Source organism: Equus quagga, unplaced genomic scaffold (genome assembly GCF_021613505.1).
Source record: "Equus quagga isolate Etosha38 unplaced genomic scaffold, UCLA_HA_Equagga_1.0 153_RagTag, whole genome shotgun sequence".
In the NCBI taxonomy this organism is placed as follows: domain Eukaryota; kingdom Metazoa; phylum Chordata; class Mammalia; order Perissodactyla; family Equidae; genus Equus; species Equus quagga.
This window is the reverse complement of record NW_025796915.1, coordinates 4,847,092-4,874,795: the sequence shown is the minus strand read 5'-3', so window position 1 is coordinate 4,874,795 and position 27,704 is coordinate 4,847,092. Positions and strand designations below refer to the sequence as shown.

The 27,704-nt window shown below is 43.5% G+C and overlaps 1 protein-coding gene across 1 annotated transcript in view; it reads left to right on the top strand.

Annotated features, from left to right (window-relative positions):
• LOC124233071 (thrombospondin type-1 domain-containing protein 4) overlaps window positions 1-27,704 on the top strand; it is a 548,658-nt gene that overhangs the window by 482,700 nt on the left and 38,254 nt on the right. The gene's annotated exons all lie outside the window — the stretch shown is intronic.

Below are 27,704 nucleotides of genomic sequence, written 5' to 3'. Positions count from 1 at the left end.
TCTGCTTTGCTGTCCCAGCCCCCTAGGGAAGGGAGAGGTGGTGGCAACCGCACCAGAGGCAGGTGAGAAGCTGGTCTGACTCCCACTCTGCCCTCAAGTCACAGCCTCCAGGTCTAGGAGCAGCTTCAGCACCACACAGTCGGGAGCCGGCAGAACTGCTACCCTCCTCTTCCTTCACAAGGGAGAAGAAGGGCTTTGGAACCAAGTTCACATCCCAGCCTTGCGCCTTCGTAGCTCTGTGACCTTGGGCAAGTTGCTTCACCTGTCTGAGCCTCTGCTTCCTCTTCTATACGATGGAGCTAATAATGCCTACCTGGAGACTGTCTGCACCTATGTGATAATGGGTGCATGTTGGGCCAGTTACTTAACTGCTCTGTAAAATGTGAATAATAGAGGCACCTACCTGATAAGGTGGCTGTGATGATTAAATGGGTTAATACAGGGGAAGCATTTAGGACATGCCTGGCACATAGTAAGTCCTCGATAAATATTAGCTAGTTTTACTATTATTGTATAAAGTGTCTGGTCTAAAGCAAAAATTCTTTTCTGGTAGCTATTGTCATTTAAAAGAAGAACACAGGGGCTTCCAGGTACCTAAAGATTATGGCAGCAGCTGGTGCCCATCTCCCAATATTTCCTGCACAAACAATCTAGAGCGTCAAGAAAGGGAAAAATGAAACTGCATGAAAACCACACCCTTGGCATAACCTGGGGACAGAGAATGCCCACATGTCAAGATAACTGTAGCTCAAAGAAGGAACACCAACTCCCAGCACATGGAAACGCACGCTGCCTCCCACGCCCACCCCAGGGCCCGGCAGTGTGGGAGGAGAGACACGAGGGGAGAATCTGTGGGGAAGAGAGAGGAAGGAACTAGTGCGGGCGGAGGCCTCGGGTTGATCTAAAACCACTCCCAAGCAGAACCAAGTCTGCTCTAAGCCCAAAAATATAAACAAAGAGTCCAGCTGGACTGGAGCACAGACGCTGGGAGAATCATGGTCTGTGTGACTTGAAGACTTGGCGGTCTTTGGAATGCTTAGTTTCTGGGAGAGAAAAACAGGGAAAGGAAGGGACAAGTGCCCTTTGGTGACAGGCTGATTAGGGGGAAACAGGGTAGTTGCTGCTAAGGACACAGGTCCAAGTTATTGTGTGGAAAGCGGACACGTGAGGACAGATGTGCCAGGGAGAATAGCAGAGGAAATATTTAATTGGAGAGCTTCGAAAGAAACAAATGGGAAAGTTAGGTCGAGGAGCTGTCCCAGAAGTGCAAGATGGTAGGGCAGAAAGGGCGGGTGGAGGACAGTGACATGAAATGAAGATGATCTGTGAGAGGCGCATGAAATTGGCGAGCCGGGAACCAGCCAGCGCGGGTGGAATGTGCTTCCTTAGTCAAACTGGGTGTTCATTTCAGGAAAATGAGAGGAAACACCTGCGTGGGGAGAGTGGACACAGACACATAGACATAAACACTCCTGCCCTCCAAGCAGGCCTCTGCCAGAGGATCCCAGGGCCAACAGACTGGGGCGGGCGAGGGGGGTGTGTGTGAAACGTCCGAGGGGCTCTGCTGTAAAGAAAGAGTGTGCATTTGGGCCCCAGATGAAAGGAGAGAGGGGGGAAAAAGTGATGATTACAGACACCATAGAATAGGAATGATGTAGGATTCAGGTCCTAGAGTCCAAAACGCGCCATATAAAATGAGAGAAGGAAGATAGAGCACCCTGCTAACACTGGTTATCAGGGCTTTTGCAAACTACGGTGTTTGCAAAACCTGCATTTGAGTTACGTATATGGGGGAAAATATTGTTGCATATTTGTGAAACATCATATCTTTCCAGGTGCAAAACATAAATTCATTTTGTGGCACAAGCTGTGAGGTCTCCTCTGTGAAGTTTTTAAAAAGCTAGATAGTGAGTATTTTCTCTAGAATAGGTGCGGAAAGGGCCTATGGGTGGAAATATTCATTTGTATTGTTTTTATGGCAGTGGAACTTACATAGATGAAATTTTGCACGGAACCCCCAATTCAATACATGAACAAGGCGCAAGGCAGTTCTCTCACAGCTTACGAGGTCAAGGGTCTGCAGCCTCAGCAGCTCAGCCCCTCCCTCACCCTGCAGAGCCCCTCAAGTCACCCCTCAGGACCCTAAGGTTCTCTGACACACACTTTGAAAACCATTTGGTGCTTGCCACTTCCAGATGCATAGTGTGGTAGAGACGTGCAGATAAATAAGTATCATTCCCAGCGCTGGGAGAACTCAGTCTAGAGGGGAAACTGAAAATTAAACAACCCTCTGGAATGCAATCAGGTGGCTGCTAAGGTAGACTCGGAGGGAGAAAATAAACTTTTTCTGGAGGGTGTGGAGAGGAGAGAAAAGGGATTTTAGCAGGCCTTCAGAGGAGCTGCCACTGAACTGGATTGTGAAGAATAAATAAAGTTCACGAGGTGAGAATGGAGAAAGACCTTTGAGGGCAAAGAGAACAAACTGTGTAAATGCAGCAAAGTGCAAATGGGTATAGAATTTTCTGGAAATTTTAAGGAGTTTAGTATCTGGAACTTCTAGAACATAGGATGACTGTGAAGAGTAATGGGAAATAAGACTGGGTGAGGTTAATTAGGAAGTCCAGAAGCAATAAGGGAGGAAGGGGCCCTTGCCAGCCAGATTTGCAAAATAACTAGAGTGACTGGTAGGGTGACAATTATAGCCTGGCCACCCTCACAGGATTCAAGGTGGCATTTGGAACTGCAGTCTCTTATAGGGCTTTACCTAAACTCCAGGGTTATAAAATGTTTCCTTTGCAAACAACAAAGCTAGATATTTAGATATTTTTCATAGCTTAGAATGTGCATATCCTCTATCATGTATGTCTTCCGGACTGTTATTTTTCTCCATTTTTCAAAGCAAGGTTTCTGTAAATATTTTACTCCTGTTTTTAGTGATGCTATTAGTCTTTAGTGTCTGTTATCCTTTCTCTTCTTAAAAATAACATTGTCGTTCCCTTTGTTTCTCTGTTTTGGACATTTCACATTACAGTTGACAGGTACAGCCCAGGGTTTGCTAAAGCTACCTCTAAACTGAGTCCACGCCCAAGGTCTTACAGCTTGACATATGGCACCTTCATCAAGACTTTCCATGCGTTCTGGATGGAATGAGTTTTCCATGTTAATATGGCAGTCTTTGTTGTTTCATGGTCAATTGTATCAGAAAGGCTTTGTGGAGGAAAAAAAATCCAAAGAAGTCCAGGAATAAAAATATGGTTAATATTAGGAAATCTGTTACTACAGTAATATATTAAAAGAAAACAAAATCATCTTAATAAGTGCTGAAAAGTCACTTGATAACATTTGCCACCCAACGTATATTAAAACTCTTAATAAGCTAGGAACAGAAGTGAAATTCCTTAATTTGATAAGGAATGTCTACTGGAATTCAATAGCATTCATCATACTTAATGATGAAATGTGAGAAGCAGTCCTATTTCAGGGAAAAGATAGAGATACCGAGTACCACTGTGAAGGTTCTAGCCAATGAAATAAGATGAGAAAAATAAACAAGGTATAAATATTAGGGAGAAGGGATAAAATTCTCTTTATTTACAAACAACATGATTTTTTACCAACAAAATTATTGACAACTCATGAAAAGTTCATTAGATCTAATCATATGTTTATTACAGTGTCCAGATCAACATAAATATTCAAAAATCACTAGCTTTCCTATATGTAAGCAGTAACAATATAAAACATGTAATTTTTAGAAGATGCCTTTCACTACAGCAACAAAAATTTAAAATATTTAAGAATAAGTGAAACAAATGCACAAGAGCCATATGAAGAAAACTGAAGCCATATGCAACTTTACTGAAGGATATATAAGGAAAGTTATATAAGTTAAAGTTGAAAATATATACCGGGGCCAGTCTGGTGGCGCAGCGGTTAAGTGCTCACGTTCCGCTTTGGCAGCCCAGGGTTCGCCAGTTCGGATCCTAGGTGCAGACATGGCAGCGCTTGGCATGCCATGCTGTGGTAGGCGTCCCACATAGAAAGTAGAGGAAGATGGGCACGGATGTTAGCTCAGGGCCAGGCTTCCTCAGTAAAAAGAGGAGGATTGGCAGCAGTTAGCTCAGGACTAATCTTCCTCAAAAAAAAAAAGAAAGAAAGAAAATATGTACCATATCTATGTCTGAGACAACTCCGTATTAAAGATATATCAATTTTTCCCAAATTAATCCGTAAATTCAATTTTACAACTCACCAATATTCCGGTAGAATTTTAATGAAAATCACCTGCTTCTAAAATTCATCTGGAGGAGCAGATGTGCAAGAATAATCACAAGTTTTTGAATAAAGATGAAGTGAGAACATGTCCTACCAGATGTCAAAAGTTTAAAGCCTACAGCAATTAAAATAGTGTGGGACAGACAGGGATACCAAAGAGATTACAATGAAATGAAATAGTCTGGAAATAGACTGTACATAAGAACGTAGTATATGATAAAAGGTGCATTTTATTTATTTTATTGTTCCTTTTATTGAAGTAACATTGGTTTAAAACATTATATAAATTTCAGGTGTACATCATTATATTTCGGTTTCTGTGTAGATTACATCATGTTCACCAAAGATTAATTACCATCCATCACACAACATACATCACACATCACACATGTGCCACACACATGTGCCTAATTACCCCTTTCGCCCTCCTCCCTCCCCACTTCCCTCTGGTAACCACCAATCCAATCTCTGTCTCTGTGTGTCTGTTTGTTGTTGTTTTTATCTTCTACTTATGAGTGAGATCATACGGTATTTGACTTTCTCCCTCTGGTTTTACTTCACTTAGCATAATACCCTCAAGGTCCATCCATGATTGTCACAAATTACAAGATTTCATCCTTTCTTATGGCCGAGTAGCATTCCATTGTGTATATATACCACATCTTCTTTATCCGTTCGACCCTTGATGGGCACCTAGGTTGCTTCCAAGTCTTGGCTATTGTGAATAATGCTGCAGTGAACATAGGGGTGCACATATCTTGATGCATTCATGTTTTCACATTCTTTGGATGAATACCCAGTAGTGGAATAGCTGGATCATATGGTATTTTTCTGAGGAATCTCCATACTTTTTTCCATAGTGGCTGCAAAAAGGTTCATTTTAAATAATTGAGGAAAAGTTGGACAATTCAATAATCAGCATTCTCATAATAGGTTATCATTATGGGGAAAAATAAGGTTAGATTTCTGTGTCACAATACATAATATAAAAGCTATAAATATACGAGAAGAAAATATAGGAAAATAAAACCTATAAAGATACTTGAGGAAAATATTTTTAAATCACCTGGTGTGAGAGACTTTCTAACAAAACTCTAAACTCTCTTGGCCTCTGTAAGCATTAATAAGATTTACAAATTTGATCTAATAAAAATTAGAGCCTTCTGTATGTCTAAAGATTCTATTAAAGGCAAGTGATAGACTAAAAGATAATGTTTTTGAACATATAACAAAGGGCTAATGATTAATATCCTTAACATTTGAAAAAGCTCCTACGATTCACTAAGAAAAGATAAAACAGGCAAATGATATAAGCAAGTAACTCCCAGTGGGAGAAGATGCTAGTGATCTAAAAACATATGAAAAGATATTTAACCCTATCAGTAACCAAGAAAATGCACACTGTTGCAGTACAATTTTCACCTAGCAGATTGTAGAAATTTTGAATGTTGGTAAAAATATGGTGTGAGAGAGGAGGCAAAGACAGTTAGCAACTTTCGTCATGTTAAGTTTATAATGTACCACAGTGTGCAAACCCTTGACTTAGCAATTCCACTCCTGTTTATCCTACTAAAATACTCCTTTAAGAACACAAAGACCCGTGCAAGAAAGTTTATTGCAACCAGTTTTATAAGCTGAAAAAAAATTAAATGCAATCTAACTGCCCAATGATAGGAAAGTGATTAAACGTTATATTTCCATCCTATGAAACACTCTTCAGCCATTAAAAATAATGGAGTCACTCTCCATTTAATGACATGAAATGAAGATCCTTGAAGGGAGGCTGGGCTAAAAAAAAGCTATAGTAGGTCCCATTTTTGGGTCCCATTAAAAATGCACCATATGAGGGCTGGCCCGGTGGCGTAGTGGTTGAGTTTGCACACTCCACTTTGGCGGCCCAGGGTTTACAGGTTCGGATCCTGAGCACAGACCTGCACACTGCTCATCAAGCCACGCTGTGGAGTCGTCCCACATACAAAATAGAGGAAGACTGGCACAGATGTCAGCTCAGGACCAATCTTCCTCACAAAATAAATTAATTAATTTAGTTAATTAGAATAAATAAAAATGAACCATATGAAATTATATATAATTATATGTATGTCTGTGTCTGCCCAGGCACAAAAGGGTCTGGAAGGATATGCACCAAGTTGTTAAGCGTGGTCATCCTCATGGAATGAAGTGAGATTGGGGCTAAGTAGGAGAAGTAAGAACTTCCACTTCTTACTTTTAGGAAACTTAATTTTTTTAAAGGATTACTTCTGTGATTTAAAAAAAATTCAAATTGTTCTGATGAAAAACATATGGAAAATAAAACTGCCAGAGGTAACACTCCTGTCCAGCCTATACATCAAATGTGAAAAGCATCTTCAGACCAGATGCGCCCCGCCAGGCCTCCTCCCCATCTGAGGTATTGGGAACCGACAGTCTTCAAAACCCTGACTGTCTGCAAAGCGCTCCGTGACTTTCCTCCCGGGGTCAGGCATTCCCAGTGGATCGCTGTTCAGGATCCTTCACTGAGGGCGCTGCCTCATCCCGGGCCGCCCCACCCCACAGTAACTGCAGACTGGAGTGTCCTAACAGGACCAGGGAAAAGGCAGAAGAAGGCTGCCACTGACTCTCTGGAGCTCGTCGTCATAGTAAAACTCTTTAATTGATTCATTTCACCATTTTGGATTCATTATTTTAATTAAATTTAATCTTTTAAGAGAATTTTTCACTTAAAGGGACCTTGGAGATCTTTTAGCTCACTCCTAACATTTTACGTGTGAGGAATCAGAGGCCCAGGGAAAGAACATTCACAAATTGTATTAGATTTAAGAAGCTGAATTTTGGGTCTCAGCCTCGTAAGTTTCTTGATTCTTCTGTGAGCCAACACCTGCCCCTGTGCCTCCATTTAAGAATGTCGTTGCCATCCCCCTGCCTGCCCACCTCCAGAAGGGTAACTGTACTCACCTCTCTTCATGAGAGCAAAAGTCATCAGGCAGGACCTTTTGTCATTTCTTCAAACCAAGTTCTTCTGACCTTGGGGCCTTTGCACAGGCTGTTCCCTCTTTCTGGGATGTGTTTCCCCGCTTTTCACAAGGCTGGCTCCTTTCCCACACTCGGGCACCTGCTCAGGGAGCTCTTCCCTGACCTGCGTGTCAAGTAGATCCCTCCCCCATCATTGTCCCTTTTAGCAACCGGTTTCCCTCAAAGGAGACAGACTCCATGTCTCTGTTGTGTGTCCTTAGTGCCCAGCACAGCCGGCACAGGGCACATAGGAGGTGCTCGAAAAGAGTTCCTTAAGGGAAAGAATGAGTAAATCTGACACTCACTTTTGAAAGGTTTCTGGCCCCTGCTCTTATGTGATTATCTCCTCAAGTAGTCCGTGGAATGTATATTATCATTTAATTATTCTTTTGGAAGCAAAAAATGATACAGCTTTATTTTAATTTTAAGAGAGATTGAACATATTTCCATCAGCGTATGGCATTCGCTCTCCTGTCTATTGGCGTCTTAATGTTTTACTCAGTCGTTCCTGGGTAGTGACCTGAGTCAACAAGGGGGGAACCTGTGAGGGGCTGAGAGGGGGTGGATGTCACCTAGTTCTTAAGTAGCACCAGGGACAGGGCCCTAGGGGCTCGGCGCTCTGACAGATGCCTAAAGCCAGCCTCACCCCTTGCCTCTTGCTGGTTTTTCCACAGAAGGCAGCTCATCTGGGCCTGCAGTCCAGGCAGATGGCACAAGGGAAGTGGGTCCTTGGCCATGGGCAGGGCTGGAGTGGGGGCAGGTTGTCAGCCCAGGCGTGGGGCTCAGCTGCAGGTCTAAAGGTGCCACTACGACCTGGGAGTAGATGGAGAAGTTCCAGTTCCCGGGAGCCTCCTCCATTTCTTCCTGTCAGGGCTGTCTGCCCTCCTTTCCCGTGAGGGGCAAGGATCTTGGCCAATTTTAGCCAATATTTAATGAAAAACTTTACAAAGTTTTTAACATAACTTATAGTGATTTCACCCTAGGAAACCACTTTCACTCAATTTTCTTAGAGTGAAAATTGCTGTGACAAGATAAAGATAGTACATGAGGTTATGTTAAATTATATAATTCAAAGCTAAGTATTTAGTTATTATGCATTTATCCAGCAACCGCTATGACCCAGACACTCAACTCTGGAGATCCAAAGGCCACTTAGACATGGCCTCTACCTGTGACTTAAGTGATGGGACAGAGAGCACCTTGATGCAGTGAAAAGAGCAGGAGTGCTGGCGTGCAAACCCGGCTTTGACCCCAGACCCTGTTAGCTACACAAATGTGGCAGCCTTGGGCTCTCTGAGTGAGAAGTGGGTAGTGATGCCATCTTTATGGACTCTCATTTAAAGAGCTTGGCCTGGGAAGGTATAAGAAGTCCACCTTGGGTCTTCAAAACAGAAAGAAAGCAATGATATCTAGAGTAATCAGGGGGAGGGGAGATATGGAGGAGGTGGAATGTGGGCCAAGCCTTGAAGAGTGGGTAGAATTTGGAAGGGAAGAAGCAGAAGCTGAGGGGTGAAGATAATCCTAAGCCACTAAAGGGCAGCCATGGAGCTGGCAGGAGTGGAGTGAAGGGTCCCCCTGGGAAGGGGCAGGACCAGAGAGGTGGGCACGCAGGGCCAGCCAACAGCCAGGTGTCCCTCAAACTGAGTCTTCAAATACCTCTTCAACCTTCGTTTCAAGGAGAGGCTGCGCCCTGCATGAGAAGAGAGACCAATGGTGGCAGGGCCTCACTGTCCATACCCTAATTAGCAAAATTAAAACCCCAAAGATAACCAAACCCACTTTCCTGGAAGGTATCTGATTGGCCTGGATTGTTACTGAAGCTCTGCCCCGTGGTGGAAGAGGGCTCTCCTCTAACCCCAAGCCGCTTATCCAGGGCGGTCTTCTTACCATACGCAGTAGTCCCTGACAGGAGTTGAGGTAAAGAAAATTTCCTTCATCTCTTTACATTTCTGGTGAGATGTTGCTGTCCTCGAGATGTTTTAGAGCTCCGTACAGATTAGCATGCTAAGCAGCTGCCAGGCCGGCCCCTCCCTGTTCCAGCTCTCAGGGTGGGCAAGCATTCCCGCCCTTATTTCAGGATAGCGTCCAAGAGAAAATCAGAAGCTATTGCGGGCTTTTCATCAAGGGAAAAGATTTTGCATGCATTCATTCATTCAATGACTATTTCATGGTTGCCTCCTGTACACAAGGAGGATTTAAAGAAGAAAAACTACACGTAGGCTTTTCTCTCCAAGAGTGTGTGGTCAGTTCATTTAATGGGGGAGGTAAGAAGTAATCAGTGATACATTCCCAAAAGAAATATATAAAGTGTTACAGGCATCCAGAGGGGGAGACGCCACTTCTTGTGGGAGTGGGGCAGGGAGGGAGTCAGAGAAGTGTTTGGAAGGAGGCAGTAACTACCAGGAATCTTGAAGGATAAGCAGGTGTGGACATACAGACATGGTGAGGAATCCCGTCCAGAGGATCACAGAGCTGTAGAGATGGTCTTTCTAACCCCTTATTTTGCATGTGAGGAAACTGAGGCCCAGGCTGGTAAGGGGCAGGCCTGGAGACCGAGCCTTTACCTGAGTGCGGCTTCTCTCCACACAGGCCCCTCCTCACCAGGGGCAGGCCTCCCGGGCAGAGCACAGTGTGGGCAGGGGCCTGGAGGTGCGGAAGTTCTGACTGCGTATGGTGGAGTGAGGATCGCAGTTTGCTCGGAAAATAAGATTTCATAATTGGTTAGATGCCAGGCGTAAAGGAAGAGCCAGGGAAAAACAGGCGTTTCCAGCTCGATGACTGGGAGGATATCTGGGCCAGGAAGAGGGGGAAGCAGGGCTGGGAGAGAAAATGGTTTGTTTGGCTTGGGACATGTTGAACCGGAGGCGTTTATGGAATGGATCGGGGGAAGATCTAGCAAGCCGTGGGAAACCTGGCGCTGGAGTTCAGCAAGGAGATCAGGACCGAAGCTATAAACTGGGAGTCAGCTCTCCAATGGGGAGAGTTGGGGTGTCCAAGGGATAGGGGGGAAATAGAAGCTGACCAAAGACTGTAGCAACAGCTCCCTTTGGAGGGGAGGAGGCAGAGGAGGACCTGAGGCACAGTCAGAGGTAGACCGGTCAGGGGATGCAATACCCTGGAGGGGAGGGATGGGAGAGATTCGGCGGGGAGCAGTCTAGGCCCTAGCAGAAAGGGTTAACGTGCTGCAAACATGACTCCCGAGAAAAAAGGCAGCTGGATCTGGCAACTAGAACATTACTCCTGACCTTTGCAGGTGCAAGGCAGCCAGAGTAAATGTTATTTAGGAAGTTTGACAGTGAAGAGGAGAGAGATTAAGAGGTGCCAGGGCTGAGGCAAGATGTGGTTTTTCTTTTCTTTTTAAGGCTAGAGTAGTCTTAAACATGTTTCTTGGAAGATGAAGAGGAACTGGCAGAGAGAGAGGGAGATAAGAGATGGAGGAGAGAAGGAATACATGATGGAGGGTGATCCTGAAGGAGGCAGGAGGGATTAAGGTTGAGGATACGGCCTGTTGACAGTTGGAATTGAAGTCTCTGAGCTGAGGTGGGAGGGCCAGGCTGGAGAGTCATACAGCGGGTGAGCACTGAAGCTGCTCGGATCAAGTCAGTCATGCAGGAAGACGAAAACAAGGGCTGAGGCTCAAACCTTGGGAGAAACCCAAAGTTCAAGGTCAAACAGGCACCAAGGAATGGACAGCTGGAAAACATAGTCATGATGTCCAGATGCCCAAGCAGTTCATTCAGTGGTACCCAGCCCTGGAGACAAGGCTGAAGGAAGATGACCAACAAGGATAATGTTTGCTTTTGAGACAGATTAGAATGATAAAGCTGAAGTCCACTAAGCCACATGTCAAATGCATGATTTCTCTGCTTGCACTGGACTTCAGCATCCAAATATTTTAATTAAACCAATATGTGAATATTGGAGATATCAAAAGAACAAGGACATTATTAATTTGAGAATCCAGGCAACTAACCATTTTATCCCTTTAAGTCATTTCTTCATTTAGTTCCAGTCTCGGTAACAAACATTCCTGAAGCTCCACGATAATGTTCCGGGATTTCAAACCGCAGTTTTGTTTTTTATCCCCTTAGAGACTTATTTCATATCTTTTGGGCCCTTTTGAAATAGGCAGTTATCAGATCAACCTTTAGCTCACTGGCCTCGGGTAGAATAGGTAATTTCCCTTCTGAATCATAGGCTTGTAAGAATTCAAGCCCAAATTCTGGTCTAGCTTCAAGCAATAAATACTGTAATTAACTTCTAACCAGGCAAGCTAACATTTTGCTTGGAGGAAGCATCGTTTTCTCAAACAAATGCCTTTCAAATAAAAATAATTTCATGCCCTCTTTTTTCAGAATGATACTTCCCAGTGCTTGGGAATAACCAGTGTGTCGTGTAAGAGTATATTCTTGGAGATTTTTTAAATCCAGTTTTCTCTGGTTTTCACATTCTGCCGTAGAAGCCTTCTAGGGGTATCTTGTTTCTAACAGTTAACTGAGTTTCCTTCCATCGGATAGTTCTATTACCCTTTTCAAATCCTCTCCAGACAGTGCACCTCCTTACTGCCTGCACCTGGGACAGACCACGCCCACTGCCCAGCCAATGCATGGCACCCTGACTTTAGTCCAGTTGGGGAAACAGGTGAAATTAAGACCCATAATAGGTCAGCAGTGGGGGTTTGAAATGAGGAAGTCCTGAGAATATTCCAGACTTGCAGCCAGAAAACCGAAGTCCAGAGTCAAAGCTGAGCTGAAAACTAAAAGAGTATATAGTGAAGGTATCAGTTGCTAGAAGAGATTTCGTTTTTTAAGTGCTAGGACAAAGGCAAATCAGAAACCAAAAGAATAAGGCATCACACCTATATGCAGGAAGGGATCCATGGGATGGATTATGAATTTTTGCCAAATGGGTTGCCGCTCTCTAACTTGGTTCTTTTTGGTTCAGCCATGCACGTGGTGGCCTTTCTCCAAGGAGGTTTTTAAGTCACCACATAATCCGTCAGCATTCTAAGTGAAGGGCATGTAACGTTGCCTGAAAGCTGGCCTTATTTTCTCAACACTGTGGCAGAGCCCCTGTCCTGTGGTTACGGTGCTGCACACACACTGTGCAGAGAGCTTGGGTGGCCCTGGAACCCTGCCATGTAAAGCAGCAGCAATAACCAGAGGTTTATATTCCATGAGGTCCTGTCCCGAGCCTACCGTGGGCTGTGCAATTACGGAGGAGGTAGTGCGGCCTGGCATAAAGATTGCTAAATATGGAAGTGGGAGCCTTGCATTATCCCCCCAGCTCTGCTACTTACTAACCTCATGATTTCAGGCATGGCTCTTCTTTGTTTTAAAACTAGCTTCCTCGCCTGAATAATAGAATTGGAATAAGGACAGCCGAGGGGGAGGAGTAATTGAAATAAGGTGTGTGAATTTACTTTGCGAACTATAAAAGGTTAAGAGATGTGAGAGTGAATTGTCTACAGGTTCTACTGACTTGGTTTTCTAGTGTCATTAGGCCTTAGCCAGTAATTAGGAATTAGGAATTAGCAGCAGCACCTGCTTGGAAAAGGCTCCGCATCAAATCAACCTTGTCCTGGGACTACATAGAAATCTGCAAGATCAGGGGCCAGCCTGTGGCACAGCAGTTAAGTGCGCACATTCAGCTTGGTGGCCTGGGGTCCGCTGGTTCAGATCCCCGGTGCGGACATGCTGTGGCAGGTGTCCCGCATATAAAGTAGAGGAAGATGGGCACGGATGTTAGCTCAGGGGCAGTCTTCCTCAGCAAAAAGAGGAGGATTGGCAGCAGATGTTAGCTCAGGCCTAATCTTTCTCAAAAAAAAAAAAAAAAAACAAGAGAAAACTGCAAGATTCAAAGTGAAGCGTGGAGAAGGAGGGATATCCTAGCTCTACTCTCCTGTCGAATGATCAAATAGATCCTAGGATACTGCATTCCAGGGAAGGCACCTCACTTTACGAGAAATGTAGACCACCCAGATAACATGTTGCAGGTGGAGACATCTAGAGAGCGCCAGGATTTTAATTGGAAGGAGAAAACTCTGGGAGGAAAATGAAAGCTCTCTTTGGATTTTGTGAATGTTCTTGTGTGGAAGAGGGGTTTGCCTTGCTGTATGTGACTTCAGAGGAGGGTGGCCATTTCAAAGGTAAGGTCTCAGCTCATCTAAGGCAATGTTTCCAAAACTTTGCAGCAAATTAGAACCACCTAGGCAGCTTTTAAATCTCCTATTGCCCAGGCTGCACGCCGAAACAGTTAAATCAGAATCTCTGGGGGTGGGGCCCAGGCATCAGTAGTTTTAAAAACTCCAGGGCGGGCCAGGGGGCGCAGCGGTTAAGTGCGCGCGTTCTACTTCGGTGGCCCGGGGTTCGCCGGTTCGGATCCCAGGTTCGGACATGGCACCACTATGGCACGCCAAGCTGTGGTAGGCGTCCCACATATAAATTAGAGGAAGATGCGCACGATGTTAGCTCAGGGCCAGGCTTCCTCAGCAAAAAGAGGAGGATTGGCAGCAGTTAGCTCAGGGCTAATCTTCCTCAAAAAATAAATAAAATTAAAACTCTCCGGGTGATTGCAATGGACAGCCCAGTTTGCGAAGCAGCGATCTGCAGAGGGACTGGTAGCATCAGAACCAAGCAGAGAAGGAGTGAGCTGCTGGAGCTGCTCAGCCCCAGGCTGGGTGTCACCTGGTGGTGATGACTTCAAGCCTTCATGGATGGTTAGACTAAAGTAGACAAGCCTCAAGTTCCTTCCCATCCTGAGAAGCTGAGTCAAAGCTCTGAGACGGAGGTTTTCACATTTCTTTAATAATTCCGAGAACTGTTTCTTCAAATAAAATAAAACAAAGGAAGAAGGAGGTGGGTTTCCCGCTCCCCCTCGGCTCCTCAGGAACATTCTACCCTCTTCTCCGTGACGACTCCTGAGGACACTTCATGGGAATCTGGGAACTTAAGGAAAATCTCTAGGGCTCCAGGGAACACAGTTTTAAAAACCACCAACTTAAGGGAAGGAAAATAGGATTTCCACAGAAATGAATTTTGTATTCCACCATCTGTAGTTGGAATCTTGGTTATTTTGATGAATAGAGGTACAAATCCCAAACGACAGAGGCCAAGATAAGTGACCATGGACCTAAACTATTTGTTAGTTGGGAACACAAACGGCATCGGCCAGTCTGTGGTTGCCCCAGTGCCTTAGAAACTAGACCCAGGTCTCTTTATGCTTATTATTTGGTGCCACACATAAGACAGAAGAGCCACCTCCCCTGGCTCACTGGGGTATTTCCAAAGGGAAGGATGCTTAACCCTTCCTGGCTGGAAGCTCCCAGGCCTTGCATTCCCGTGTTAGTGTTCAACCTGGATCAAGCTCTTCCTTCGTGGCCCACGGTGTACAGAGCAGGTGTTGAGCCCAGGTGTTCCTGTTTCCCATATCTTTTTATAATTTCGTGGCACCTTCTGTGCCACACAGACACCAGTTTCTGTACATACCAATGCCGTAACTTACATCTGAGGAACAAAAGGCAGCCTAGTAGTGGGAAAAGGGATAGGAAGGGAGGAAGATAGGTTGGGTCCTGGTTCTGCTGTTGGCCACCTGTGTGACTGTAGACACGTCACCTGACTTAAAGGGAGTTCATGACACCTGCTCCCTGTTTCACAGGATTGTTGTCAGATTAAAACAAACCAGTCATATCCTTTTAAGTTCTATAAAATATACATGATTACTGAAAGCAAAAATTGTAACATTGGGAGGATTTCATTTTATATAGATGTAATACATATGGCAAATATAACATACAGAGGGGAGAGTAAAAGGACCTATGTGGGTTTTTTTGGTTTTTTGGTTTTTTTAGAAAGATTAGGCCTGAGCTAACATCTGCCAATCCTCCTCTTTTTGCTGAGGAAGACTGGCCCTGAGCTAACGTCCATGCCCATCTTCCTCTACTTTTTTATATGTGGGTCACCTGCCACAGCATGGCCTGCCAAGCGGTGCCATGTCCACACCTGGGATCCAAACCGGTGAACCCCAGGCCGCCAAAGCGGAACATGCTCACTTAACCACTGCGCCACCAGGCCGGCCCCAAATTGCCTCTTTTTTAAGGACACCAGTCATATCGGCTTTAGAGCCCACCCTAATCCAGTATGATCTCATCTTAACTTGATTGCTATTACAAAGACCCTATTTCTAAATAAGGTCACATTCACAGGTTCTGTATGGACATGAGTCTGGGGGAGACACTATTCAATCCAGTACAGTGTCCACATGGCTACACAAATGTAAAGCATGCGCAATTACACAGTAGTATTCATTACATTCTTCTGAGAGCTTCACAGAGTACTTTCTTGTTTTGCAGAGTGTGTGTGTGTGTGTGTGTGTGTGTGGTGTGGTTTTGATTTTGGTTTTTTTGCAGTCTAATGACCAGTGCTTTAAATCTTAGTTGACTACTTATGAGGTGATGCCAGGCCAGCAAGTGGGCTAGCATCCTCCATAGGCAGCAGCACCATCCCACCTGACTACCATGGTCTTCCTCCCTCAGACCAAGCAGGTCGCACCCCTTGCGGTTTCCCCTCTTGCTATATATGCAGGATGGTTCTTTTTTGGTGTGTTCTGATCGTGCATTGGAGTCCGCTAATGTAGGGTGCTAATACCCAGCTCCATGAGGTCACCACAGATGCTCCTTAGTGAGAACTTTTGGGGTGGAGCTGCCCCGAGGACCAGGAGGCAGAGCACGCTGAGTTCTAATCCCAGCTCTGGCATACTATTTTTTGTCAGCTCCAGTTTTCCCTGTCTCTGCCAGGAGGAGGGTGCATTCTTGTGAACATATTACCGCCTTTTACCTTTATATGTGGGCCCTGAAAAAATACTGCTTTTGCTGTGGATAAGGCTCAAAGAGCAGGGCATGGACACTAAGATTAAGGTTAAGAGGTTAGAAGCAGGAGATACCAGCCCTTGAACAGGACCCCCCGGATGAGAGAGGACACTAGCATTATTTGAAAACATCTACTGAGCATCTTCTTTCAGGTACTAAATAAGACAGGGCTCCTGCCCTATGAAAAATCACAGTAGAATTTTTTTTAAAAAGCAGAGACACAAATTACCAACATTTTCCATACTTGATTGAATGCAGACAAGGGGGCTGTGTGAGGTGGTAGAAGGTAGGGTCAAATCACACAAGACCTTGACTGTGAATCAAAGGAGGGTGAGCTTTATATTTTAGGCATGGAAATTTGGAGGCAGAGGAGGGACAGGAGGAAAGCAGTATTTCAGGAAGACCAATGTAGGGTAGCGTCCAGGGAGATCCATGATCAGGCCTCTGGCATGGTCCAGGTGTGAGGCAAAGAGAATCTGGATGCAAGAGGTGACTGAGCAGAGGAGGAAAGGGGATCAACTAAGCAGCAGTTCAAAGGAGGAGATGATATGCCTGACGAGTGATTGGCTAGGGGGAAAGAAAGATAGAAAGAGCCAAAGATGATTGCCAAAACTTGAATCTGAGTAATGGGAGAATAATTTTTTTATAAAAGAGGAGGGATTAGGAAGCAGGCTCATGTAGGGTGAGAAAGATGCTGGGTTTATCTTTAGGTAAGGTGGGGGAGGGAGGCCCCGAGACGGCTGCCATGGCAGAGCGGGTGTTCTCCGTGAGCCGGAGGAGGCATGGCAGGTACTCAGGAACTGTGGTGTGAATGAACTTTTGGACTTCGTGTTCAGCAGCCAGTGTTGTCTCCAAAAACCAGATCTCAGCTGTCACTCTCCTGACCAAAAACCTTTCATGTCTCCCCAGTGCCCACAATCCAGCCTTCACAGTCCGCCCCCCGTCTCCCCTTCCAGCCTCATTTCCAGGGGCTCTCAGTCCACAGCCCCCATTCTGCTCCAGCCCCTGCCCCTTTTCTAGCGCACCAGAATTTTCCCAGCCCTCCAAAGCTCAGACTCCTTCCTGTGTCTGCCTTTGTCCATGCCCTTGACCCCAATGCCATTTCCCTTCACCCCCACATTCCCCCCCCCCCCCCCCGACTTCGTCCTCTGCCTGGTGAACTGCCTGCCCCTCACCCTGCAAATTCCTGCTCAGATGCCACCTCCTCTCCGAGATCCTCTACACTCCCAGGGAAATTTTACCAGCCTCTCCATTCACGTCTATTAGCTTGTGTCTGAGCTCCAGAAGTGACGGGCTGTGTCTTATCCTTGCAGCCCCCATACTTCTTTGCCCAGTTTACTTTCTTAAACCGTAGATGGGATCTGTTTCACACAACATTATTTGGGACTTAAAAACACACAAACTTTCTTTATAGTTAGTAACAATTCAAAGGAAATTTGCGTCAAAATAAATCACATGTTAATATTTTAAAGAATGAGAATTAGCCGTACTTAGCTATAATTTAGCAATGAAATGAGAACAAAGACTTGGCATTTCCCTTTATTGAAACCCCTCCCAACCTGTGATTATAGAGTGCCAAAGAGAAAGCCAGCCTTCTTTCTCTGAAACTCTGATTTTCAGTCCAAATGCGTTCCATCCTGTTTTAGAAAATCACACGGGTTTGATTCTATCCAAACCCAAAATGCTAAAGCAAATCTGAACTGAAAAATCACTATGTGATATGTGCATATATTTGCTCAAGAGAAACCATAATTTGCACACTTTATCAAACTAGACCTGGATCTACCTGAAAAGAAAGGCTTACACTTCTTTTGAAAAGAATTTTTATGCATCACTACATGTGTTTACCATTTTGGTCAGGAGGAATGACCAAACGACATTTTTGAGACTGGAATTCTTAAACAGTAGTATCCAGATATCAGCAAGACTTTAAGGAGTCTCCACAAATCTCTTATCTGAAGTCCAAGGTTAAAATAAGATAGGTCAGAACAAGACAGCTCATAATTTACCTCTATTCAACAAGCATTTATTAAGTGCCAACCAAGAGCCAAGTAGCAAGGCAAAAATGTATGCCGCAGTATCTGCCATTAAAGCAGTCACCTTCTAGCAAGGGAGGCCGGTATATAAATATATAATAGAGTATAGAGAAATAAACTTAATAACAGAATCCAGCCATAATATACACATATTTATGTACAGATGATACTTCTTTCTACCACCAGCAAAGTTAGACTCTAAGCCTTCTTCATATTCTGAACCTCTTCAGGCCTTTGGCAGTTTTATAGAGCATGCCAGTGATAAGATGTATTGTGTGGTCTGTGTACATGGCCTTCCTTTAGCGTGTTTAGACATATCAACAGAAGTTCAAAGCATATTAAAGACTACTAGGGCTTTGTCTGAATTTCTTGTTTGATTATACATGTTGTTTAGTCAAATTATGTATTTCCAGCAGTTATCTCTTAAACGTAAGCTTGAAGCTCTTGAAAAACAGATGTGGAACGACAAGAGAGGTGATTGAGGATGCGGGAATCCATGGCAGCAACTTCTGCCAGCTTTGGAAATTCTGTTATCTAGTCCAGCCCTTGCTGTACGTTCGTCTTACCTGGGAGCTTGGAAACCACTCAATGCCCAGGCTGCACCCCAACCACCGAAATCCAGGTCTCTGGGGAGGTAGGATGCAGGCATGAGGATTTGAGGGAAAAGAAGTCAACTTGTGTTTTTAAAAGCTTTTTATTTGAAAATAATTTGAAATTCATAAAATGCTGCAGAAATAGAAATAATACAAGAGTTCCTGTATTCTCTTTATACAGAGTCACCTATATTTTTTTTCCTTTCAACCATTTGAGGGTCAGTTATGTATATCATGGTTCTTCACCCGTAAATCCCTCAGTTTCAGTGAGTATTTCCTAAGAATAGGAATATTCTCTTATTATAGCTAGCAAGCTCACACATTTACATTGATACAATACTTAAAAGTATTTAATTTACTGTCCATATTCCAGTTTTGTCAGTTGTCTCTCATGATATTGACATTTTTGAAGGATAGAGTCCCCCCCTTTTTAAAAAATATAATATTCCTCATTGATGAAATTATGTGCTTTTGGCCAGAAGACTGTGTAGGTGATGGTGTGTCCTTTTCAAGGCGCCACATCAGGAGGTATACAAGGTCCACTTTTTCTCACTGGTGATGCTAATTTTGATCACCTGGTAAAGTGTTGCCCAGTTTCTTCCCTGGATAATTTTCTTTCTTTTTCTCATTTGCAACTAATAAGTAGTCTGAAGAGTCAATAAGACCAAAGGAATATCCTGCCCCACATCAAAATTTCCCCCAATGTTTAGTGTCGATTGCTGATTCTTGCCCAATCCAGTCTTTACCATGATGATTGCAAAATGATTTTCACCTCCAGCACTCCCTCCATATTCATCAGTGGGCCCTCGAAATCTCTCATTGGCAAGAACTCTCCCTTCTCCCCCATGTATTTATCTATATACTTGTTATTGGTATGAACTCATGAATTTTCTTTTTTCCAATCATTTATAATTCATTACTGTACTTCTTTGGATGCTCAAAGTGCCCCAGATTGGGTGAGTAGGAAGCATATGTGACATGTCCCCGTCGTTTTTGTGAACACTTCCTTGCTTCCAGGCTTATCTTGTACCTACCCTGGCCTGTCCCTGGAACTAGTCACTTCTCCAGAAAATGGTGCCTTTTAATGTGAAATGGTATTCGAGACTAAGGTGCTAGGTAGGCTGATGGGTAGTGGGGGTGTTTTTGCTTCTTAGCCGTCTTAACAGAGAGAGCTAGGAAACATATGCATGTATATATACATATGCGTATACATACATAAGCATATGCACACTCCCATAAATATACATATATACATGTTCATATAAACATGTACAGAGACATCCATATACATAATTTCAAGATCATGAATTCACACTATCTCAAATTCAAGTCCATCCCACAGAGTTCTGTTTTGCCTTCCCCCATCCCATATTTGTATATCTCCTTTTCCACAGTGAGATCCCTGGCTCCCAACAACATCAGCTCCAGGGTTCAACCACTTTGGAAAAATGTTTGGCAGCCCCTACTACAACTGAACATAGATATACCTGTAGCCCCGCAATGCAACTTGTGGGTATATCCCCAACAGAAATGAGGACTTACGTCCACCAAAAACATACGAGAATGTTTATATGGCAGCTTTACTCATAAGAGCCCCAAACTGGAAACAACTCAAAAGTCAATCAGGGGCTGGCCCAGTGGCCGAGTGGTTAAGTTCGCGCACTCCTCTTCAGTGGCCCGGGGTTTCGCTGGTTCGGATCCTGGGCACAGACCTAGCACCGCTCGTCAGGCCACGCTGAGGGGGCGTCCCATAAAGCTCAACTAGAATGATCTACAACCAGAATATACAACTGTGTACTGGGGAGCTTCGGGGGGAAGGAGAGAGAAGAAAAAAAATTAAAAGATTGGCAACAGATGTTAGCTCAGGTGCCAACCTTTTAAAAAAAAGTCAATCAATAAAAGAAAAAGTAAATAAATCGTGGTATATTCATATAATGTAATACTAAATTGCTATGAAAAAGAATGAACTACTGATAAATGCAGCAATGTGGATGAATCTTATGGACCTAAAGTTAGGTAAAAGATATCCAACACAAAGAGTACATACAGCATTATTCCATTTATATGAAATTTAAGAAGCATCAAAACTATAGTGCTAGACAGCACAGTAGTGGTAATCCTTGAGGCTTGTGGGGACAAGGGTAATGACTTTGAGGGGGCAGGAAGGAGCCTTTTGGGGGGCTGGAATGGTCTATATCTTTATTCAAGTAGTAGTAACACAGGTATAATACAAATATAAAATCATCAAGCTATAAACTTATGATTTCAATACTTTACTATATATGTTACATCCTAGTTTAAAAAAAAGAAAAAGAAAATTAATGCAGCTACAGATTGGGCTGCCAGTGCAATTAACTCATCTGAAATGACTTAATCAGGCCAACTTCACATGTGCTCAGGAAATAACAACTACTGCACATCAGAACGTAATCACGTGCTTGGCAGCTACTGCTTTTCTGTTGTAAGACACATCCAGTGTCAGTAATGGGAAAAACCAGGCATCCTAGTATTTAACGGTACAGTGTGTGGGCTTACTCGGTGTCTTGATATAATTTCCTGTTGAGTTGAATTAGATTCTTCCCCCCACAGGGGTTAGCCTCAGTCTAAACCCTTGATGGCTTAGGCTTTGCGTATAAAGACACACAGTTATAGGCATCCTCTAGGACTGATTGCTGATAACTCGAAATCCATGGGAAAGTGGGCTCTGGGAATCCTAACTGCTCACAGGCAGGGCAGGAGGGTGTTATGAGAGCTTCAGTAGTAGGGCGGAATGAAGGCCACAACCCCCAGACTGGCCCTTTTGCCTCTCTGCTCTCAGTGTCTGCCCTGTTGCCCAGGCAGCGCCAGAACATGAGAAGTGAAACCGTTCCTCCCGTGATTGAGAAGGCTTCTCTTTCTATCAGGACTCAAAAATAAGATGAGGGAAGGTGTCCTGCAGTGGGTCTCCAACTTTAAATGCACCACAACCACCTGGAGAGCTTGTTAAACCCAAATGCTGGACCCTACCCCAGAGTTTCTGATTCAGCCAGCTGAACCTACACATCTAGCCAGATTCCAGCAGATTTAGTTGCTGCTGGTCCAAGGACCACACTTTAAGAACTGCTGGCGTCTGGAAAGAATATGGAATCAGAGCATCAAAGTTCAAGTCCTGTACTTGAATAGTCTGTGACCTTGAGCAAGCACCTTAATCTCTCTCAGCCTATTTCCTCATCTATATAAGAAAGGTAATATGTCTCCTACTTGCCTTATAAGATTGGTATTTATATTATGTGAGTTCCTTTGTGTTTTGAAAACCATAAAGCGTTAGACCAAGATTCTTCACCTTTTTGTGCCATGGACTCTTTTGGCCGTCTGTGGATACCTTCTCAGAACATCATTTTTAAATCCATAAAATAATATACAGAAGAGTACAAAGGAAACTAATTATACTGAAATGTAATTATCAAAATATTTTTAGAAAACAAAGTGGCAATATAGTAACGTGCTTCTTTAACACTAAAATAGGTGATGTCATGGAGGGTTTAATAACCATTGTAATTTCAAAATAGTGATGAGTTTTTAAAGAGTATTTCAAAATATCTGTGACATCTGTAATGTCATATGAGTCTGTATGTGATTTCTGTCGACGACAAAGGCGCTGTCCTGCTAACACTCTTGTGAGTTGTTGCCTACATCGATAATGGAAGGAATGCTAGCATAGACATGCAACTGACAGCCCCCCCAAGGTGGTAGCATGAAGTGAATAGTTGTGTTCCAGTTTCAGGGTATGCAGATTAGCTCACATATTCTGAGTCTCACTTGTTTGTGCCCACATGTGGGCATCCGTGGGAGCTCACAGATAGACTGCAGGGCTGCAGGCCTCCAGCTAGCATTGTTATGGTGGCCAGTGATGTCTGACCCCTTTGCCCTGGAGTTTGTGTGCTACACTTCCAAGAAAGCTTCTGAGAACTGCGGAAACATTAAGAAGCTTGGAATTTTGCTAGTAGAAGGAATTTAACCTTCATTTTCCAAAGGAAGAAACAGACATCTAGATGACAGTGAATCTGTTTGCTTTAAGGAAGCTGCCTTCTTTATTTGGTTGTGGGAGCAAAGTGGTTGGGTCGTCAACAACGGGAATTAAGATTGTGGGGTAAAGTGTATGAGAAGCAGGGCTTGGATAGGTAAGCATTTCCTATATGAATCTTGGAGAAGGGCATCGTTGGTGCAGATAGTTTAGGCCAAATACATATGTTCAGTATTGACAACTAAAACTGGAATAAAACCCAGATGTCAAATGAGAGTAGAGATTTCCTCATATTGACACAGCAGTGAGGTTGCCTTTCAAACAGGCTTTGCCCAAGCTTGACGTTCAGTGAACACACCCACTAGCAAGAGCCATGAGTCACCTGCACCTTTTTGTGGGGTAGTTCTGGACACCATTAATAGCCGTGGAATTGCTTACAGGCACATAAATTGTAGATGCAACTGTTTTTGATATGCAAGGCCAGGTGGGGGCTAGTTTCAGAGCTGTTTCAGAGGCTAACTCATGGGCACATGGAGTAAGGACCATGTCTGCTAAAGATCTGATATGGCTTCTTTTTATGCTTTGCTATTATCCAGTTAAAGATTCACCCAAACCTTTAGACGGGGTGCGTGGGTAACAGCAGTGGATGGTAAAAAGAGGCAGGGCCCCAAGGTTCTATTTCCTGGGAGGCCCCTGCAGCTCTCTGCTATGCAGTATTCCAAAGGGCTCTTTTATGGACTTTTTGGTTTCCAGATAATAATCTCTTCTACAAAATTGCCATTAAGAGCAATAAAACTTTAGCCAGAACGTACCTCAATTCTGAGCTCTTGATGCTCTGAATGAGATTTTAGGAGAAGATATAGCAAAGGGAAAATACATATATCCTTCAGGGATTTCTGCTTGTACCATGACATTTATAGTAATTAAAAATTTTAAAACTTTAAAGAAAGTAATTTGTGCATATGGTAAAACAAATTTTAAATCATGGTAAAAAGATGTAAAATGGGAAATAAATATCTCCCTTCTCATCTCCCATCCCAACCTAAACCCCCAGTTCTTGTCCCCAAATGTTAACAGTTTTATGGCTGTCTTTCTCTAAAAAGTTTTCTGCACGTGCCTACATGTTTTATGTATATGCTTTTGTTTAAAAGTATGCACAAATGAGATCATACCAAACACTACTGTTCTGCATTTTTGTTTCATTTAAAAATGTATCATGGAGTTCTTCCCATGCCCACACACACAGTCCTATCCCATTGTTTTTAAGGCCACATGGTTTCCCCATTGCATGGATATCCAGTGTGAAAAATCACTTAAGCAATCCTCTACTAATGGACTTTTAGGTTGTGGTTTGTTTTTTTTTTTAAAGATTGGCACCTGAGCTAACATCTGTTGCCAATCTTCCTTTTTTCTTCTTCTTTTTCTTCTTCTTCTTCTCCCAAAGCGCGCCCCCCCCCCCCCCCCCCCGCCCCGTACATAGTTATATATTCTAGTTGTCAGTCCTTCTGGTTGTGCTATGTGGGACGCCACCTCAGCACCCAGGATCTGAACCAACAAAACCCTAGGCCGCCAAAGCTGAGCACGTGCACCTAACCACTCCCTCATGGGGCTGGCCCCCATTTAGTTTGTTTTTAGTTTTTCTCTATTTAAAAAAAGTTCTCCAGAGAATGTCCTTGTTACAAACACTTCTATATATGTAGAGAAGTAGCTTCCTAAAAGTAGAATTCTTGAGTCAAGTATATGGGCACTTAAAGTTTTAACAATGTAACAAAATTGCTCTCTAATATGGTTTAATTGGTTTACATTCCCACCAACAATGTTATGGGTGCTTGCTTTCTCACAAATCTGTCAATACTAGCAGTTATCACATTTTTTTAAATGTTTGACAATCTAATGGGTCAAGAACATCCCATGGTGGTTTTGATTTGCATTTCTTAAATCCTAAGTAAGGTAGAGTATCTTTTCATTGACTTATAGAATACTCATACTTGGTTGTCTGTGAATTGCCTGTTTATCATTCTTTGCCTATCTTTCTTTTGAGCTACTTGCCTGTTTCTCCTACCTATTTCTGCATTCAGCAAACATTAAGTTCCTACTGTGTGGTGAACACTAGGCTGGGCACCTGTGCCATAAGGGTGAGGAAACACCAGTGTCTTTGCCCTTTGGGAGCCTCCGGTGCAGTGGGAGACACACCTCAATCAGATCATGCTCCCAATGGGGGTGTGTACAGACAGAGTTAGTACCTTGAAGGAGAGGCTCTTGTATCTCTGAGAGCATGTGAGTGAAGAGACAGGCGGGAATGGGGGTGGGAGAAGACCGCCCCGAGGAGCTGTTGTCTAAAGAACGATTAGGATTTGGGGTTGGGGGAGCATTTCTGGAAAAAGGAACAGCATGGTGGAGGGACTGCGATGTATGAGATGAGCTAAAAGAAGGCCAAGGAACAGAGCAGAGAGAGAAGGACAGTGACTTAGGGTGAGGCTGAATTATGTCACCTGGGGCCTTGGCCCCACTAATGATGTGGAGTTTTTTCTCTTAGAGACATAGAAAGCCATTGAAGGATTTTGAGCTCTAGTTGGTGATCAAATCTGAAAAGATAACTCAGGCTGAAAAGGGAAAGAGGAAGACCAATAGCAAGGTTTTTGAGTGAATCCAGATGAGATTTGCTGGTAGCTTGACCCTGGATTAAGGCAGTGGACATGAAGAGAAGCAGGTAGGTTCAAGAAATATGGAGAAAGTCAAATAAAATGTGATGATAAATTAGATATAGGGGATAAGGAAGGGAGGAGGTGTCCAGGATGATCCCTAGGTTTCTAATTAGATGGATGGTGGTGCCATTTGCTGAAATTAGAAACTGGAAGAGGTCAAGGATGAGTTCAATCTTAGACAACATATCTGAGTGAAGCTGTCAAGTAAGCAATTAGATATAAAAGTCTGGGACCAAAGGAAAAGTCTGAAATGGAAACATAAATTTGGAAGTCACTGGAATATAGTAGTTAAAGTCATGGGCATAGATCAAATTGCTTATGAAAGGAGTACAGCACCCAAAGCGGGTCTACTCTTAATCCTTAAGGAACACTAATATTGAATGGCCAAATAGAGAAAGATGAGACAGAAAAGAAAGAACAGATGAGCAGCCCAAGAACAGGAGGAAGCAAGCCGAGTGTGGTGTCCCAGAAAGCAGTGAAGGAATGTCTCAAATAAGATGGAGTGGTCAGTAGTGCCAAATGCTGCTGAGACGTCTAGTAAGAGGAGGCCTGGGAAATGCCCATTGGATTTAGCACCATGAAGGTGTTGGTGACATTAATTTGAATTGTTTCAATGGAATGATAGGGGCAGGAGTCAGATGGGAGATGGCTGAGACATGAAGGAGAAGTGAGGAAATGGTGACACTGTAGGGACCACTGTCAAGAAGTGTGGGTTTTGATAGAAAACAGCCCCAAACCTGTTCTTCTCAGTTCTTCTACTCTTGACCCATCTTTGCCACTCAATAATTTGAATTGATTTTATAATTGTGTAGTCACTCTTCCACAGCTGCGGTCTCCCAGTAGCCGTGGCAACCAGCGAAGCAGGCATAGAGTCTGCAGGGAGGCCAGCCTCGAAATTGAAGGCTCTTCTACCCCTTCGAGCAGCTTCTGACTCCATTGTAGAAACAATGCTGGAAATGGGTCTAAGAAACAAAAAGTCCTTATGTTTTAGAGACATCTCCTGAAAAATGTAAAGCTAAATAGGGCCTGGGATTTTCACAGTGAAACAAGATAAGCCATGAGTTGATAATTGTTGAAGCTGGGTGATGGGTACATAGAGGTTTATTATAATGTTATCACTACTCTTATTTATGTATACATTTTTCCATGATGCATTATAAAAAATTAAATTTAGAAACTCTCTTAAGTGAAAGCACAAAGAGCCAATGATCATCACAGGCCCACTATGCACATGGCGCTTACAACAGGATCTCCTTTAAACCCAGCCTGCCATTGGCTTGTGGGTTTCAAAGTGCCACACGTCTAAGGGAAGAAAATCATCTCTCACATGCTGTCCTTTCTTCTCTCATTAACTCTGACTCCTTGCCCCTCCTCCTTTCTTACCTCCCTCCTGAGAGTGGACTCCAAATCATAGTTCTGTCACTTACCGTCTTCATGAACTTGAACAAGCTCCCTCTGGCCCCTGAACCACTCTCTGAAAGATGGGTATAGGCATCTGCTTAGCAATGTTGTGAAGACTAATTTTGACAGTGTATGTGGAAGTATTTAACATAACAGCCTCAAAAGCCCACAGAAATCAGGAAGGTAATATAAATAAATGAAGGTGACCAGGTAGGAGAAAATCATGTGATGCTCTTGGCCTATCTTTAGCTTTGCCACTTGTAGTAGACATACACATAGGAAGAATTGTAAGAAAAAATTTATTCCATAAGAAAAATAACAGTGCAAGCATGGTCATAAATGAACTAAATAATCCATATTCATCAATCAATGGCTAATAAAGAAAGACTTAGCCTCAGTGTTGGGGGGTAATAGGGAGTGATGGGGATTAGGGCAAAACAGGGCTTGCAGGCCGCATCTAAAAAGGGGCATTCCCCCAACAGCTCCAACTGATCACTGTCTTGAGGGAATGGAGCCAATGTTAACATGTCTTCTTGTTTTACAAGAGAAGATAGAACTCTAAATTTTTTTGTGAAAATTCCCAATTCTTGAATTTAGGTTCAATTATTTTTTTAAAAAAATAGTACAAAGGCCAAACTAAGCCCATCTGTGGGCCAAAACCAGCTCATGAACTGCCAGTATGCAAGCTCTCACCTAGATAGTGGAATACAACAGTTTCCCTTCCCTCTCCCTTTTATCTGCCTCCTCAACTTTCTCCTTTCTCCCTGGTTTTCCACTTTTCTTCTCTCCTAACCACTCCCATCCTTCATTTCT